This window comes from Labeo rohita, chromosome 7 (genome assembly GCF_022985175.1).
Source record: "Labeo rohita strain BAU-BD-2019 chromosome 7, IGBB_LRoh.1.0, whole genome shotgun sequence".
Lineage (NCBI taxonomy): Eukaryota > Metazoa > Chordata > Actinopteri > Cypriniformes > Cyprinidae > Labeo > Labeo rohita.
The window spans coordinates 31,304,240-31,310,662 of record NC_066875.1 but is presented as its reverse complement, the minus strand read 5'-3'; the positions used below and the strand labels follow the sequence as shown (position 1 = coordinate 31,310,662).

Sequence of the window (6,423 nt, the reverse complement as noted above, 5' to 3'; positions counted from 1 at the left end):
TAGTATAACTACTACAATAAATAAATAATATATAAACAACAGCTTGGCATGAAGAATGTGGGGTTGCAATACACTGAGGAGGTCAGAGCAATGAATGCTATAATGCTAAAAACAAAGCATTTTTCATGCTCTGTTGAGGAGCCATGCTATATAACATGACTCATTGATCAAAGCAAAAAAGCAATAAACCTTTATTTTCCTCTGTCAAGATCTAGTTATTTAAAGACTTCATATTGATTCAGTGATTAACAGCCAAACCTGATCTTCCTCCAGCCTTTTACAGCCCCCTCACTCACCATGATAAGTCCTATAAGAGTTAATCACCATTGACCTGCATGTTAATGTAAAGTCAGAATCATTGACAGATGAAACCAGGTCACACGTTTACTCATACTATACTTGTGATCACACCTTGAACCTCAGTAGAGCACAGAGCCTCACACAAGAGATCCTTGTTGAGAAATTTTACAGTATTTCAGCATAAAAGCAGCAGCCATAAAACTACCATGAAGGATGATGCAATGTAATGCAATAAATCCTCCATAGATTCATACAGAAATCCAGGGAATGACTGACCACAAGTCTCTTTGTGTGGGACTTACGAACAGTGGCAAAAGCCTCCTCTCACTCTCGGGTCTCTCTATCCTTGCGCCTTTTTATGTTTCTTTCTTTCTCACGGCCATGTTTTTGCAGCATCTGACTCTACTGTAAGATATTGGATTTTGCTTCAAATACACACAGATCAAAATAACAGGACTCTATTTAAAAAAGTATTCACTCTTAATTCTACCTGTTCCCAGATTTATATTTTCGGAGGGTTGGATGTATTTAATTATAGATACATATAAGTCACATGCTTTTAAAGGGGTTGTCGGATACCCATTTTCCACAAGTCGAAATGATTCTTTAGTGTCTTAATAAGAAGTCTATAACATACTTTGGTTAAAATTTCTCAGTGGTACTGTAAAACAACACCCTTTTACCTTGTCAAAATCAGTCCTTTTCAAAGCGAGCTGTTTTAGTGCATTTGCCTTTAAATGTTAATTAGCTCTGCTCGCCCCGCCCCTCTCTTCCATGGGGTGACGAGCCGTAATGTTTACTTTAGCCGCATTTAGCTGTGTGCTAGCACATTATTAAGAAAGGCAATTTGCAAAGGTGCATAAAAAACCCTTATACTCACTTCTGCTGTAGGTAAAGCTGGATCACGAATGATTTGCGTGAACATAGATGCATTTAGGTAGATAGCCGGGTGCATTTCCTTTAAAAAACGAAAGTAACGTTAATCCACTGCGTCTTCAGCGGCTCAGATGTTGGGAGTAAATGACGACTGCTATGTTCATTATTACATCCAACAACGAAACACCTCAATTGCTCAGTCTGAGACATTCTTGTCTTCTCCTGCTCCTGAGTCAAAACAATGGCGGACTGTTCTCAGCTCACTCAGGGGAAGACAACCGTGTCAATCAACTATCGTGGGAGCGGTCTTGGTTGGTGTGACGTCACCCAGACAAGATGCTGAGAATGGCCTGATTTGAAAAAGGGAATATTACTTATAAAGATTTTTAAAAAATACCACTGGGTGGATTTTTATCATTATAGGTTGTACACACACTGCCGACACATGTTCAAACAACATGTAAAAGCGAGTTTTGCATCCGATGACCTCTTTAACGTCAGCATTAAGTAAATTCACTTTGTAAGGGCTGGTGAGTTTGCTAACACACTTTTGAGTAAATGACAAAGTAAGCTGCTTCTGTATCGCTCAAAAGAAGACCTAAAGTCTACTGTTGTTTATTCTAGAGATGTGGGTTACAATGCAAATAAAAAAAGACAGGAGGGATTTGCAGGCAAAGACAGACAAGGAGAAATGGCGTTCCTGTGGGACGGCAAGGCTTTGAGAGGATTAGTTTTTCTATGGATGAGGATGGTATTAGAGTAGAGGAGACAAGGACCGAGGACGTGGACAAGAAGAGAGGATACTAAGACCTGCAGCTTGTGAAAACAATACACAGCCCATCCTATCGTGTATGAGGGCGGCTGACAGTGTCTCCCTCTCTTTTTCTCTCACACATAAACCCCCTCCGATGTATGATGCAAGAGGAATCCTTTGTTCAGTCTTCGTTTTTCTTTATGAAGAAGGTCACAGCTACTCCCACCAAATCCACCACCCGTCACCTGTCCTTCTCAACTTCAGCAGACAGCTGGACAAACAATCATATCCCTCTCTTCTTCAGCATGACCTCTGGAGTCTGTACCCAGGCCTCGACGAGTGACGGGGCCCCTTAGAGTGATGCCCACCCTATTTCAGCACTCAGTCTGTTTATGTGTGACACAGGGTCAGTCTACAGATGACAGAGTCTGTTAGTCTTGCAGATGTTACAGTCTGATCCACATTGCATGGTTTTCCACATTATAGCTGTGGAGTTTTCAGCTTGTTTTGTAAAAAGGCTTTTAATGAACAAAACATTTGTGATTACTGAATGGTCTTTGTTCCCATCTGAGGCAGGCACAAGGTAAATGATTTGGTCAGAGATTCCATTTAAGTGATGAAGAAAGGAAGAAAAGAAAGATTCAGTCATATTAATCTGAAGACCAGATAGCTTTTGCTACATGTCTGACTAATATCGAAGGAGTTTGAAGACACATCCCATCATTGTGCTCTCCTGGGAAACCCCATTCTCATCACAGTAAAGCTGTTTTTCAGGAAACAGATGCTCTCTCCAGGTGACTCTTATGTAGATTTGTGTAGCTTTGTATCCCTGTGGAGGAAACGAGGACCTGGCTACAAAAATAAAGAGAATATCCATAAATTCTGGACATAGTTTTTAATTCTTCTTTGTTAGGCTCTCTCTTTCTTTTCCAAATCATTTCATTACTGCTGTCCAAAGCATTATTGGAAAGCTTTTTGTTCTTGTGGATCCGTGCTTGATTTTCATCTACCTGGGAAAGAAATTCTCAGTCTGTTACATGAAGGAAGTTCAGGAAAAATCAAAAGACACGTGGTCTTTGAAATTGTAGAAACATCAAGATTTATTTATATCTGCCTTAAACCTGTCAGCAATGTTTTTTTTTTTTTTGTTTAATTTACAGGCGTTTGACATGAGGAAAATTTGCTGCTTTGTATCTATCATGTAGAACAGAGGGGACGTGAATATCTCGAACCTATTTTAACCCTATCTAGGTCACCAGTGTTTACTGTGAACATTACCATCAGCTTCACGAAACCTTTCCAAAGCCCTTGTTTTAAAATCTATCTCTACATATTTACATAAACTGGTATTTAACAGAGACTGATGTGTTATAGTGTACATTCAGAAAACATGTTTTTTTAATGAACAACCTAAATGGCCCACATGCTAACTACTCAGGGGAATCATTTCATTTCCCAGGGTACTTAATGCTGATTGTCAGAAACGTGTCATTTATGTATCAACTTCAGATGTTCCTCTTTAGATTCCTCAGGAAAAATAAAAATAGACTCAAATGAGACCAGCTAAAAAGACCCACCAAAAGTAATATGACTTTCCAGGCTGGTTAAGCTGGAGGATTGAGAATATTTACAGTATACACACTAAGAAAAGTCTGTAAAAATATGGCCCAATGTACTGTCTTAATATATATATATACATATATATAAATCAGCATTTATTTATTTATTTACAAATATATATATATGTATTTAGATTTTTTTTCTATTTCTGTGTTTTGCAGGTGAATCACACATTGCATTATGTTGTGTTTAAGGTTGAAGGAAATGTCTCTAAATTGAAAGAAAAATGCATCATCCACATCTGTTTTTTCTGTTTTTTTTCTTACAGTTTATAATACTGATATTATTGATTGAGAACAAAATAGCCTACACTGTAAAAAACTATTTGTAGAGTCAACTTAAAATAATTTGTTACTTGGCTGCCTTAAAATTTTAAGTTCAGTCAACTCCAAAAAAGTTTATTTAACTTGAAATGTTAAGTTGTGCTAAGTGACAACTTAGATATTTGAGTTGATCCAACTTAAATTTTTAAGGCAGCTGGGTTATTTACCCAGCTTTTAAGTTTAACAAACACAAATATCGAAGTTGTTACTTAGTACAACTTAACATTTCAAGTTGACTAAACTTATTTGAGTTGACTGAACTGAAAATTTTAAGGCAGCAGGGTAACAAATTATTTAAAGCTGACTCAACAAATTGTGTTTTTGGTTTTTTACAGTGTATCAGCAGCCCGACATGAAGACTAATATAATAATATTTTCAGTATTGTTAACTTGTAAGTAATATTGTTTGTGACGTCTATTGGAGCATTGCTGGCAAGAAATTTACCCACACAGACATGTTGACACTAGCGACAGTGTGGCAGTGGTGAACTCTCAGGAGGGACTGTGGGTTTTTCTGGTTGAAGGAGGTCACCTCCTGCACCTCCTCTCTGGAGATATAGACAGAGTGAGAGTAACAGCTGGAAATGGTGTGGTAGAAAAAGAGCCAGCCAGATGCATGCTGGGAGTTCATTCAGCATTTTGTGTATGCGTATTGATATGAAGGTTTACCCAGAGGAAATGGATTTGCTGCTTTTTCCACCTTTCTCACACTATTTGCTTTTGTTTTTTTCTTCTTTTTCTTTCTCCCTGCATCCCTGCAGTGTTCGTCTACAGCTTTCCATTGATGTGCTCCATACTGCAGCAAAACCTTTGTACAGCAGGAACAGAGGCCGGGAAAAGCAATTTGACTTGCACACGAGGAGTATGATTAGCCCTGCAGGAATGAATTGGAAAAATATTACTGATACTCCAGTGAAGACTAAATAAATAACTGTTATCGTATTCCTGTGCGAAGGTGTAAACTGGACCTTCTCCACAGCTACAAATCTAGCACACACATACACATTTCTTTGTAGACTCTGCGTTATATGTTCTGCCACAGATTGGCCTCTTTTCCGTGGATTTTCACATCTGTAGATACTATATTTATGACAATGAATTTGGCTTTATGATTTCTTTCTCTTTTCATTGTCCTGTTTCACACAGCTGTTGTCAGGTGCCCATGGGAGGGTCTTTTTCTCCCCCACCTCATCTCTGCTCCCTGTCCTTTCCTGAGGGGCTAACAGTGTACGGGTTTACAGTGTGTTTGTGTGCTGGGATTTGATCACACTCACTATAGAATTGTGTGTGTGAGCGTGTGTGGACACGTGGATCTCTGTGGAATCAGCACTCTGTATCACTGCTCATGTAAGACACTCTCTCACAGCCGCAATAAAGGTCAGTGGATTTATTTCTGGCAAATATATATAATAGTATTTCTGGAGTGGCCCAAAGCGACTCCTTGGACTCATTCTTCACTCCCTTTATTTTTCTCGTCTTAAAGAATGTCCCTTTTGCTAATGTTTAGGTGTTATATCACATCCCACTGTGCAGTTCTATTGTACGTGAACATATAGATACAAATGACACATCCAAAATGTAAGCTTAGAGGTCTTCTTCTACAGCACAGAGGGCAGCAACTACTGACTGATTTGGGGGCACATGCCACATGAAATTTTCATATGGAATTTGGTACACAGTGTGCCCCAAATGGACATCCTCATGTTTTCGAGAGCAAACAAACACAAAGATGCCCTCACATATAACGACAGCACTCTATCAGAGCAAAGCAGCAGGAACCACCTGACTGATTCTGATTATTAGCAACATGTTAGGAGGATGTTTTTCCTATCATCACCCCCTCCCAACCCCTCCACCTGGGAGCCATGTTATGGCTGAGAGATCTGGAAGCTGAAAGAGGAATCTGAAGAATCTTCTATCTTTTTTCTTCTCCTCAAGTATGAAACTAAGTAAAAAAGGACTGAAGAAAGAAATAAGAAAGGACAAATAGAAGTATAAAACAGCAAAAGGATGTAAGAAAGAAAAGGAAAGGATGAAAGACAGAAGGAAAGAAAGAACAAAAAGCAATATCAAACAGCAAAAAGACAAAAGAAAGAAAGAAAGAAAGAAAGAAAAGAAAGAAAAAAGGACAAAAGAAAGGACGAAGGAATGCAAGGACGGAAGTATGAAAGAAAGAATGAATGAAAGTACGAAAGAGATTGACAGAAAGAAAGAAAGAAAAAAGAAAAAGACAGAATGAGAAAGAAAGAAAGCGATGAAAGGATGAAGGAAAGAAAGGATGAAACTAAGTAAAAAAAGATAAAAGAAAGAAAAAAGAACACAAAAGAAAGAAAGAAAGGTAGGAAGGAAGAAAGAAAGAAAAAAAGATAGAAAGAAAAAAAGAAGAAAGATAAAGAAAGAAAGAAAGAAAGAAAGAAGGAAGAAAGATAGAAAGAAAGATAGAAAGAAAGAAAGATAGAAAGAAAGAAAGAAAGAAAGAAAGAAAGAAAGAAAGAAAAGAAAGAAAGAAAGAAAGAAAGGAAAGAAGAAAGAAAGAAAGAAAGAAAGATA

The 6,423-nt window shown here is 38.0% G+C and overlaps 1 long non-coding RNA gene across 1 annotated transcript; it reads right to left on the bottom strand.

The window, feature by feature from the left end:
* Nucleotides 1–1,762: 1,762 nt before the first annotated feature.
* LOC127167838 (uncharacterized) lies at nucleotides 1,763–5,985 on the bottom strand. Its single transcript, XR_007828031.1, has 3 exons — nucleotides 4,543–5,985; nucleotides 4,323–4,421; nucleotides 1,763–2,782 (listed from the first exon to the last, which is right to left on the bottom strand). It is a non-coding gene; the product is annotated as an uncharacterized LOC127167838 (long non-coding RNA).
* Nucleotides 5,986–6,423: the final 438 nt, after the last annotated feature.